This window comes from Oncorhynchus mykiss, chromosome 4 (assembly GCF_013265735.2).
Source record: "Oncorhynchus mykiss isolate Arlee chromosome 4, USDA_OmykA_1.1, whole genome shotgun sequence".
NCBI classification, from domain to species: Eukaryota; Metazoa; Chordata; class Actinopteri; order Salmoniformes; family Salmonidae; genus Oncorhynchus; species Oncorhynchus mykiss.
Window position 1 is genome coordinate 1,843,070 of NC_048568.1, and position 12,426 is coordinate 1,855,495.

General features: G+C 40.4%; 1 long non-coding RNA gene across 1 annotated transcript; it reads right to left on the minus strand.

The window, feature by feature from the left end:
• Nucleotides 1-327: 327 nt before the first annotated feature.
• Nucleotides 328-2,965, minus strand: LOC110521952. Its single transcript, XR_002473244.2, has 3 exons — nucleotides 2,748-2,965; nucleotides 1,135-1,397; nucleotides 328-993 (listed from the first exon to the last, which is right to left on the minus strand). It is a non-coding gene; the product is annotated as an uncharacterized LOC110521952 (long non-coding RNA).
• Between the last annotated feature and the right edge of the window lie 9,461 nt (nucleotides 2,966-12,426).

Below are 12,426 nucleotides of genomic sequence, written 5' to 3' on the forward strand. Positions count from 1 at the left end.
CATATACAGTATACTGTATATTTTTTTGCATTGGATTTTGTCTCAATCCACCACATCTGCCTATGTAACCATTAGACATCCCGAAAATCGGTCTTCTCACAAAATTGACTGTAGCGTCCGAGTGGTTTGGCCTACAAACTATTATGACTTCTCTATGGAAAGATGAGACTCTCACAAACACATACATGTTGGTTGTTCAGAACAAACGTCCTTTAATTTTTTTTTTGGGGGGGGGGGGGGGGGGCTATCTGTTGTTCCATGTAAGGCAAAAAATAATGTTTCATCAAATAATTTCTTTGATATATTTTTTTTATAATTCAAGGGGTCTTAAAATTCAAAATCAAATAGCAGTAGATATATTAGAGTATGCCACTGGTGTGCCATACACCCCCCCAAAGGATTTGGGGGCCCCTACCCCCCTGGAGATCACCCTCATAGAAATAGGAATTAGAATTCTAGAATGGACAAGAACCATCTTATAATGGGATAAAGGTCATCATTTTGGTCAGGGAGTTGGTAAACCATGGTTTGGCAGCACTGTGATGAGAAATTGTGTAAAATAATGAATTTGAAAAACGTATCTCACTGTATGTCTGTCAGCTAGCTAACCAGAGTTTTAGAGAGATGATTCCATATAAAAACATGTATCAACTGCCAATATACCAACATTCCATTCAAACAATGCAGTCAATCCACAGACATAGTATTGATACTGAATCATATAATAGCACTCTAAGCTTTCCAAGGATACACAAATGTAGACATTTATGGTTTGTTTACATATATTCTAAAGGCTATTTATACGGAAGATGGATCTATGATTATTATATGACAATATTTTAAGTTGACTATTACACAATTTCTGGAGGGCACTATGGTGTTAGAATCTGAGCTGTAGTCGATGAACAGCATTCTCACATACGGTAGGTAGTCCTCTTGTCCATGTGGGATAGGGCGGTGTGCAGTGCAACGACGATTGCATCGTCCATGGATCTGTTGGGGCGGTATGCAAATTGCAGTGGGTCAAGGTTGTTGGGTATGGTGGAGGAGATATGGTTCTTGAGTAACCTTTCAAAGCACTTCATGATGACAGAAGTGAGTGCTACGGGGGCGATAGTCATTTAGTTCAGTTACCTTGGCTTGCTTGGGTACAGGAACAATGGAGGCCATATTGTAGTAAGTGCGGACGACAGAGAGGGATAGAGAGAGGTTGAAAATGTCCATGAACACTCCAGCCAGATGGTCTGCACATGCTTTGAAGACATGGCTTGGGATTGAGTCCTTGTGAGGGTTAACAGTCTTGAAGGTCCTACTCAACGTTGGCTACAGAGCAACGGGTCCTCGTGAGCAGCGGTGGCCCATGTCGGCAGCTCTGTGTTTCCTTTTCCTCAAGGCTTCTGGTCCCCACAACAATAGCAAAACCAAAAACACAGACACAAATTGACAAACAAACACACACACAATTCTGAACCGCATCCGTTCACAATCCAGTTCAGTTTTCATTACTATAGGACTTTTATGTTGATAAATCTGGAATATTTGACGTCGGCTCTATTAAAGCCAATATTTGAAACTGCTATTTTGATCAATTTCCTGATTAGCTTCTTAGCCGCCAGTGGAGGCCAAAGTGTTGCACATCAGACTGATGGATAACGGCAGATAAAACAGTTTATAAGCTATCATGCATTAGGGAAGGGGAGAGTGAGATGAGCTAGGAGAGGTAAGACAGCATTCTGAGTTGCCTCATAGGCTGAATATTCTGAGCTGCCTCGTAGGCCACCTGAATGCAGAGTGGTTGCTAAGATTAGCCTCCAAACCCAACTGCCTTAGCACAATTAATTGGTCAGTTTATTGCTCAGGTTTCCATTCCCCAGCGATGTTTCCCCTAGAACAGCAGCTGCTGTTGAACCGTTTCTCTACCAACAGGGGGTACTTCAAAACTCAGGCAGACCAAACCATTCAATATTGTTTTTCAACACAATATGAATGGTTCCACAGGCAGTGCAGCGCCTGACAGAAAAACGCAAGCAAAGTGCCCACCTCAACAGCAGTTGGGAAACTTCAGAGATTCTAGCAGAAAGGAAACCTTTGAACTGCGCTTCGGCTTGCACCACTGTAATAATTATCCCACCTTGGTTGTAATCACTGCTATAATGCGGCAGATGGTGTTGTTCGTTCTTTTGTTGCTGTAGAATAAGTGAAAGTATTAACTAGTTGAGGGAAATTGCTTCAATTGCAGGTTCAGTCCATTACAGAGACAGCTAAGTGTGTGTTTTGAAGTCCTAAGCTGAGGGGTCTGTCTGAATCACAGGTTGCATCCCAAATGGCACCCTATACCCTATGTAGTGCACTTGTCAAAAGTAGTGCACTATATAGGGAATAAGGTACAATATTGGGAGGCACCCACACTAAAGGGTGGTAATTTTAGTGTGAGGTTGACAGAGTGTGTCACTCAGGCCTGGGTAACGAGATCACTTGTGGTCCTGGCTTTCTCTTTCTATTGACACCACATAGTGCTATTTGTTTAACATTGAGGCCAGTCCTGGGTCAGAAACATTTTACTGCATGCCAGAGGGCTGAGGGGGAAATCAGTACCTGGGATAAAACGAGCACAACATATATAACACGGAGCCCAAAAACCAACTACTCAAAAATAACCTTAGCAGAAGTAAGTACAAACAAAGAATAACAATTACGGCAAAACTAAAAAGTGAACCAAGTTGCATATGTGAAAGTTTCCTCCTCACCTCTCTCACGCAGTGTGACCACTTGGAGCGATTGCCCGCTGAATTCATTCTCCACCGACTTTGGATCGGCAGTCACGTCTGTCCTTTAAACCAGCATGCCAAACATGGCTATCAGCTTTCCTTCAGACCCTGTCAATCAATGTCATTCTGGTTCAACAATGCAGAACCCTTTCTGACTCGATTTCCCTCCGCTGCTCAGCTGCTAACTCCCTACACACACACACACGCACCCATTCGCATATACACACACACACACACACACACACACACACACACACACACACACACACACACACACACACACACACACACACACACACACACACACACACACACACACACACACACACACACACACACACACACACACGTCAAGGGCAGGATTTGAACTCCGGCGGCCATGTTGATTTATTTACTTATTTCTGTAACCCTCGTGCAGATCAATATGAGCATTCTGCTATGGAACAGGGGTGGCTTGTCAGGAGACTGCTTGGGCTGACACTTGGAGGGGTGGTATAAGAGGGGGGAGCATACCTTACAACCTCACAGGGCTCATATTGGGTTGTGATAAACGCACTCATACACGCACGCACACACACACACACACACACACATACAGTACCTTCAGAAAGTATTCACACCCCTTCACTTTTTCTACATTTTGTTGTGTTACAGCCTGAATTTAAAATTGATTCAATTGAGTTTTGTTGTTACTGGCCTACACACAATACCCCATAATGTCAAAGTAGAATTATGTTTTTCTAAATGTTTACACATTTTCATTTGTAAAAAATGAAAAAATTAAATGTCTTGAGTCAATAAGTATTCAGCCCCTTTGTTATGGCAAGCCTAAGTAAGTTCAGAAGTAAAAATGCGCTTAACAAGTCATATAAGTTCCATGGACTCACTCTTGCGTGCTATAATAGTATTATACATGAGTTTTGAATAACCACCTCATCTCTGTACACCACACATACATATGTAAGGTCCCTCAGTGGAGCAGGGAATTTCAATCACACATTCAACCACAAAGACAGGTTTTCCAATGCCTCGCAAAAAGTCACTACAAAGATACAGGCATCCTGCCTATCTCAGTTGCCGGAGAGGAAGAAAACCGCTCAGGGATTTCCCCATGGCCAATGGTGACATTAAATAGGTTACATAATTGAATGGCCTTGATAGGACTAAACATAAGATGGTTAAACAACATTGTAGTTACTCCACAATACTAACCTAAGTAAATGACAGAGTGAAAAGAAGGATGCCTGTACAGAACACAAATATTCAAAAACATGCAATAAGCTGTCATGACGTTGGCATGGGGGATAGGTTTATGACAGTCATAAATACCTCTTCCCCCCTTTTTCCTCTCTCTACTCTACTGAGGTTACATTAAAAAAAATTGGTTAACATAGAGATTCTGGGAACATCAGTAGGTGGGGGGAAATGAACTATATTCTGGTAATCTGAACAATTGAACATATGCAGTGGTACTTAATGAATATGATGTCAGTTCGGTTGTCATCTGAGACATTCTCATCAATGATAAGATGACAAACTCTACAGTGGAAAGTCTACACATCAGAGTTATCAGATTCACATGGAATTGTTGTTCAATTTAAATGTTTGAATATGAAATTATTTGTGACGGGATGAAATGTGATTTTAGCTTCTAAAATGTGAGATGTGGGTTTTCATAAATTAGGGCTGCTCACTCTGTGAAGGGACATGGGCTACAAAACTTTTCAAACACGTCCTCTTCTCCCTTCCTATATAAAGCCTTGACAACAACAGAACTTCCTGTTCCGATGAGGTAGGATGAGGGTCCTATGTCAGAATGGTTCAGATAATAACTACAGAACGAAGCCAACATCAGCATGAGCTTTGGTTGTGATACCTTCTAGCCGTTGAGTTAGCGACCGCAGCTGCAAATGCAGGTTAGGAAGGAACAGACAGAGTATCCCATCTACCACACAACGAAATTACTACAACGTATACAATTGACCACCAGAGACATTCTTCAAAGGACTCGGTTTGGCAACACAGTCTTCCATCTACCACCAACCTACTGAAGCGCAGCTCAGAGTAAATATTTATTGCATTTTCCTTTTCCAAATGTGCGGTAATTTAGAATGCATAAGATACTGTATTTACGACAGCACAGCTTTTTCCCTTTGTTCCTCATTCTCCCGCACTTTCACTCAACCCAGCCCCTTTTCCTTTGTGTAACAAGCTGTCATATCTATTCCGTCCGCTAGGCTAGGGGCGTTTTCCTTTATGACGTAATTTGTAATCAAGTTATGATTTAATTATGTGTATGTGTGATTAGTTAGGTATTTAGTAAATAAATTATTAAACCCAATTTTTTATTGCTGATTCAAATTGTTACCCAGGGTTCTTGCAGATAACCAATAATTTACAACTTTCAGATGAGACTGAAGTAAGATGAAGATTAATGTTGACTGCTATGGATGTAAAATATTACTAGGTCTTTAAGAGTTTATTCGGAAGATAACAGTTCTATAAATATTATTTTGTGGTGCCCAACTCTCTAGTTAATTACATTTACATGATTAGCTCAATCAGGTGATATTAATTACAGATAAATTATTTTATAGAATGGCATGTCTTATCAATTAATCTGGCATAGCCAAAGACACGACAAAGCCATTAAAGTAATACTGCAAGAAATGTGGCAAAAAAATTGACTTTATTTAACAAATACAAAGCATTATATTTGGGGCAAATCCAACACAACATCACTGAGTACCACTCTTCATTTGTTCAAGGATGGTGGTGGCTGCATCATGTTATGGGTATGCTTGTTATTGACAAGGACTAGTGTTTTTAAGCATAAAAAGAAAAGGAATGGAGCTAAGCTCAGGCAAAATCCTAGAGGAAAACTTGATTCAGTCTGCTTTACAACAGACACCTGCGCGCGCGCGCACACACACACACACACACACACACACACACACACACACACACACACACACACACACAATAGGATAGCACCCCAGGACATCTCTGGAGCATAGGTAAAACAGGGTGACAACACAGAAGGGTGACAACCAAGATATGAGGATGATAACAAGAAAAATCACAAACAGCCTGCATCATTACTTTGGATTAAAGTTTAAAATCATATAGTGGCACAGTTCGATTTTGTGATGAGAGATATTATGATTAGTGACACTCAATTTCATTGAGATTCAAATCAAACAGCACTCAACTGTTAATGGTGTGGCAGTGTACATTGTTGTACCATTATACAAATGGTACCCTTGTGGCGGATGGGGGAGGAAGTTGATACAAATTGCTCACTCTGTGGGCAGGACTGTCAGGCGTAACAACACAGACATGAAGAATACACATTTCAACTACCATTACTGGCAGACAGATGACACTTAAGAAACACATACATTTATTTATTTTCCAAGCGAAAAACACTTTGACTAAGTGCCCTTTCCCCCCTCAAAAAGTTATTTAAAAAAATGTCAAAATACTTTACAAAGCATTTCTTTCTCTTTTGATATGAGAATTTAATTAATTCGTTCCCTGACCTTGACCCCACTCTGTTGCCAATTTTTGTGCGACTGTGGAACGTTACCAAAAAGTAATTAAAAGATAGCTTTTTCTCCATACTCACTTTTAATTCTTAGAATTAATAGTATGCCAGTAAATACAGAATCTGAGACAGAGTAAGGAAACATGATAAACCTCCAGTCTTTAGGTGTATGCAACATGTACCCAAATATGATCAAATATTCACAGATTGAACGTGTTGCTCTTTCTACAATAATTCTTAATGAATTATTACAACAAATTGCAATAAAATGAAAACAACCAATGAATGTACCTGTTGTATGTTCAATATTTTATGTAAGAAAGCTACTGACATTTTCACTGCCCTTACCATAGATACTGTAGAAGCTTTACTATTGTATTCCAAAAGCTTTGCTGCTTGTTTCTTGGACAAGATTGATATGGTTTGTTATATTCTTGTGCCTGTGTACATTTCTGGCTAAAACAGTTCTGTGCACTTTGCTGCAAACTTAAATGCAGCAGCTTTGCCTTCACAACACTCTATTACATATAGGAACATGGCCAGCAGCCATACCACCATGCATCTCTCTGCTGTTTTTTCTCTGAAGCTAAACAGACTTGGTCCTATGGTTTTGGCGGTCACAACATTTTATCAGACGGTTATTGTCAAGCAAGCAGTCTCATGGTAATTGACCGCATGGACAGAGATAGGCCTATATGTTCATCTCATCATATTTCTCCTATGCCAAATCAGTGTGTCTTGTTTGCAACGAAACTGTCCCTGTTCTAAAATAATTTAATCTGAGACGTTAATAGGAATCTGAGCATGGTACTTTCAAAAGTTGGGCCTTTCCTTCCACCCAAGACAGAGTAGGCCTACCGATACAGACAAATTTAAGTTTTAAATACTGTCTTAGCCCAACGAGAGAAGTGTTTCCCTAAAAGCTATCTGTGTTTAAACATCTTCTATTGTACAGAAAGTGAAAAGCTTAATCAATTGATAGTGACAGAACTCAATAACTTCCAGGGTATTTTATAACTTGTTTCTAGAATAGCCTAAAGCATTGTGGACCAAAGCGTTGTTATAGATCACTTTATACAGTATAATCAGATCTGTTATATTTTCTTTAAACTTAAGCTAACAAGGTATTTTTGCCATTTTCTGTAATGAAAGGTATGCCTATGCATTTCGCTACACCCGCAATAACATCTGCTAAACACGTGACCAATAACATTCGATTTGATTATGGCATACCCTCTCATACACCCTTAATTTGAATCCTTGGTTTAACTTAGCCTATCTCTATGTCAATGAAGGGCTGTTATTTAAAGAGTGCATGGTGGGTGGAGGAATTGACTGAAAAAATCTATGGATATAGCAGCCAATGGCCTAATTTCATCTGTCAAACAGGTAGGCCCACCTATTATTTCTTAAATGAGAAGAAATAGGCTCCAACACAAAGCCAATTGTTGTTAGTAAAGTCTAATTAAAATGAAGATGGTTGACATGAATAATGCCTACTCGAATGTTCCTACTTTCAGTACCATGAGCTGGCCATTTCCGGTTGATTGTGCAGCGGCTGCTACTTCAAGTTTCAGCACCACAATATAAGTTACTCGAACCTGGCTTATTGTGAGGTCAATAACTCATGGGCATGAAACATATTGCTTTTAATAAATCAATTATAGTAGTTGCAAGCTATCAAAGTTGACCTCCGGTCCTTCTCATCTTACGTCCCTAAATTTCCATGAGGCTGTTACTTCTGATAATGCCGGATAGTGACTTCAGAACAGCACCTCCTGTCAGTCATTTGGCTGTGACATGGGGGAACACCATGTTATGTTATACTTAATTGATACTGTCAGCCTAGAGAAGCTTAATGTGACATAACTACAAAATGAACATTTTTAAGGACATCTGTAAGATACATTCAAGGTCAACTGAGCCTTAAACCAACTTCTCTAGTTTAAGGGTCAAATTGATATCAGAAATATTAATTCTGGTGTCAAAACTAAGTACAAAGTGTAAATTGCATAATTTTGGTCATAAAGTTAGTCTCGTCCAAAGCAGAGTTTTCCAAGTGAGTTCGTAACTACTTACTGGAAGGTTGGGTATGGATTACTGGCATGCCCACTTTTGCCAATGATGCCCAACTGCCCAGAGACAACCAGCTGCCATGTGAACATTTGTTGTCAAATAGGAGTCAAAATGGGCTTTTAGAAAGATGGTGCAAACTTCCAATGCATTTCAACAATATTGCCAGATGGCCACGAGTAGATTACATGACAGGCAGTGCTGCTACCTGTCAACTGTCAAATCACGGGTGTTAATGAGTATATTAGTTAAGTACATATAGGGTACTAGCTAGCTAGAAGCTAACTTTGGTTATATAACAACATTTCATAATGATAGCGAGCCAGGCTAGCTATGATACCACAGATGAAAGGGGAATGATACTGTAGCCGGCTAAATACACAAAGCTAATGTGTAATGTGATATAGCATGTCAGGAGAAGATGTACATAGCTCCCGTTAGCTAGCTACCGCCCCAAGCCAACACCACTCTAGCACTCAACAAACTGTATGGGGCTTTAATTAAACAAACAAGAAACCTCTCAACCAGAAACAGCGTTTATGATTTCTGGTGGGCGGAGACTTAAATGTGGGGAGACTTAAAACTGTCCTACCTCACGTCTACCAACATTTCTCCTGTGCCACTAGAGGAATTAAAATGCTAGAACACTTTTATTCCCCCGACAGAAATGCATACAAGGCTCTCCTTTGCTCTCCCTTTAGAAATTCTGACCATGACTCCATTCTCCTGCTTCCTGACTACCAACAAAAGCTCAAAGAGAAAGTACCAGTGATGCGCTCAATACGGAAGCTGATTAAACAGCATGATCATTACGCAGGTGCACCTTGTGCCGGGGACATTAAAAGGCCACTCTAAAATGTGCAGTTTTTTCACACAACACAATGCCACAGATGTCTCAAATTTTGAAGGAGCATGCAATTGGAGTGCTGACTGCAAGAATGTCCACCAGAGCTGTTGCCAGAGAATTGAATGCTCTACCATAAGCCACCTCCAATGTATTTTTAGAGAATTTGGCAGCACGTCCAACCGGCATCACAACCGCAAGACCACGTGTAACCACACCAGCCCAGGACCTCCACATCTGGCTCGTCTGAGACTAGCCACCGAGACAGCTGATGAAACTGTGGGTTTCTGCACAAACTGTCAGAAACCGTCTCAGGGAAGCTCATCTGCATGCTTGTCGTCCTCACCAGGGTCTTGACCTAACTGCAGTTCTGAGTTCAGTGGGAGTTCAGTGGGAAAATACACACCTTTGATGGCCACTGTGCTCTTCACGGATGAATCCTGGTTTAAACTGTACCGGGAAGATGGCAGACATTGTGTATGGCCTCATGAACATGAGCGGTTTGCTGATGTCAACATTGTGTACAGAGTGCCCCATGGTGGCGGTGGGGTTATGGTATGGGCAGGCATAAGCTACGGACAATGAACACAATTTTATTTTATTGATGCAATTTGAATGCACAGAGACACCGTGACAAGATCCTGAGGCACATTGCAGTGCCATTCATCCGCCGCCATCACCTCATGTTTCAGCATGATAATGCACGGCCCCATGTCACCAGGACCTATACACAATTTCTGGAAGCTGAAAATGTACCAGTTCTTCCATGGCCTGCATACTCACCAGACATGTTGCCCATTGAGCATGTTTGGAATGCTCTAGATCGAGGTTTACGACAGCGGGTTTCCGTTCCCGCCAATATCTAGCAACTTCACACAGCCATTGAAGAGAAGTGGTACAACATTCCAAAGGCCACAATCAGCAGCCTGATCAACTCTATGAGAAGGAGATGTTGCGCTGCATGAGGCAAATTGTTGTCACACCAGATAATGACTGGTTTTCTAATCCTCTCCCCTACCTTTTTTTAAGGTATCTGTGACCATCAGATGCATGTCTGTATTCCCAGTCATGTGAAATTCGTAGATTAAGGCCTAATTAATTTATTTCAATTGACTGATTTCCTTATGACTCAGTAAAATATTAGAAATGTATACTGTACATGTTTCGTTTATAATTTTGTTCACTGTCCATGCGTTGAGCAATTGCAATCTTGTCATATTACCGATGAAATCTTCCACCTGGAGGCCTGTGTGAGACCAATGGGTGGCCGTTGTTGTGTGAGAAGTGCGCCTGTATATCTCACATAACTAGAATGAGATTTACTTTCTATGAGCTCTCTCACTCTCTGCTCTGATAGACATGAACCTGCAACTCTCATATCTCCAGCGTTGCACGTCATAATTTATTTCCTTATAGAATCAAATCCGCGCGATGGGTTCTGAAGGAACTGCAGCACCCCTAATAAATTGAAATAAATACTGATGTCTTTTCAGAAAGTAATGAAATAATTCAGAATAGCCTACTACACCACAATAACGTCTATAATTTACCCACAAAACAGGCCTTTCTCAATATTTCAAATACAATTGAGGAAAAACACAGGTTGGAAAGCAAATGGATACTGCTGAAAAGAGAAGACTATGATGTAGCATACCAAAATATTTGATAAACTTCCAAATATTGTCTTACAAAGTAGGCTTTTGGTATAAGCACATCGGCCCTCACCAGCGGGGACTATAGGACTATCATTTTCTAGCCTACAATGTGTCTCCACACAACTATGCCTAGGCTATTGATGGATTCAAGACAATATTGTTTTTATTGATCTTAGATTCTCAGTTTTTCAGTGTCAAAGTAGCCTGCTATTTCGATCATTTGTCCGGTATAAAAAAAAAAAATCGGCCAAAGTCTCGTCATGGAAAATGACGTAGAATTGCATGAAATGCGTTTATAAAAAGCCCAAGTTTTCCCAGGGTGGGACCATTTAAAAAAAAAACGTATGGAAACTTCTGCCTTGAAGGCCAACAGGTCACTCAATAGTAAGCAATAGGTTTCCCACAGTCTAGCTAGCTAGCTTTTGCTGTCGGCTAGTTTGCAATGGCTGCAGCAGGTGTTATCAAAGAGGATGTAGTTGCTGAATTGTTAGCTTCTTCCTTTTTCGATAATAACTTTAAACAAGAAGTTAAGTTTTAAATTATGATAATCTGGTGCAGTGGCGACCCGTTATTCAGTGCAAGTGGGGCAGAGCCTCTCGAGTGGCACTGTGGTTTAAGACATTGCATCGCAGCGCAAACTGTGTTGCTACAGATGCTGGTTTGATACCTGCGACTGGGAGACCCATGAGGTGACGCACAATTGGCCCAGCGTCGTTAGGGTAGGGTTTGGCCGGCCGGGATATCCTTGACCAAAAAATAGGCATGTTGGGCTTTTGGTTTCTCTCCCTCTAAAAACAGAAATAAATAATTCTAAATAAACTGGCTTTATTAATAAATTAGTAAGAATGTTTCACCCCATGTTCAAGAATGGCCTTTTTCCCTTTATTCAGATTACAATCGCTCACTTTCGGTTATTTGAAAACAAAATAATCTCCAAAATATTGTTATTTTTTAAAGAAAGAGTATTATTATTATTATTATTATTAACCCCGAATTAGAATTATATAAAAGATATTCTCACAGATCAGATTTGTCCTAACGACAAATGACCCTTAGATTTTCAATTAGTGTCACGCTCTGATCTATTTGCGGGGGCAGGGGAGCCTAGTGGTTAGAGCGTTGGACTAGCAACCGGAAGGCTCGCCCCACCACCACAGAATGTACTGAGCTCTACTGTACTAAACCACCTGCATTTTGGAGCTGCCTAACTCAAGAAATCAAAAAAGAGACCATTGTTGTATGCAGCTTTATTAACTCAATCATGTATATAATGTTTTTACATTGTTTGCCAACTGATATGTGACACGTATTAATGCCAAAATAACATGCAAGCCCCCCAAAAAATATATTTTTTATATATAAAGACAATGTTTCTTCCTGTAAAAATTGTGGGCGGCAGCAGAATTCTATGGCACATTATTCAATTGTCAGCCATTGTTGCCATTAATGTTAGTTAGTGCTAGTTTGACCACCAGTGGGCATCTTTGAGAAGCATTTGATAGTCTTCATTATTGGCAGTACTAGAGAATTTAAATCATG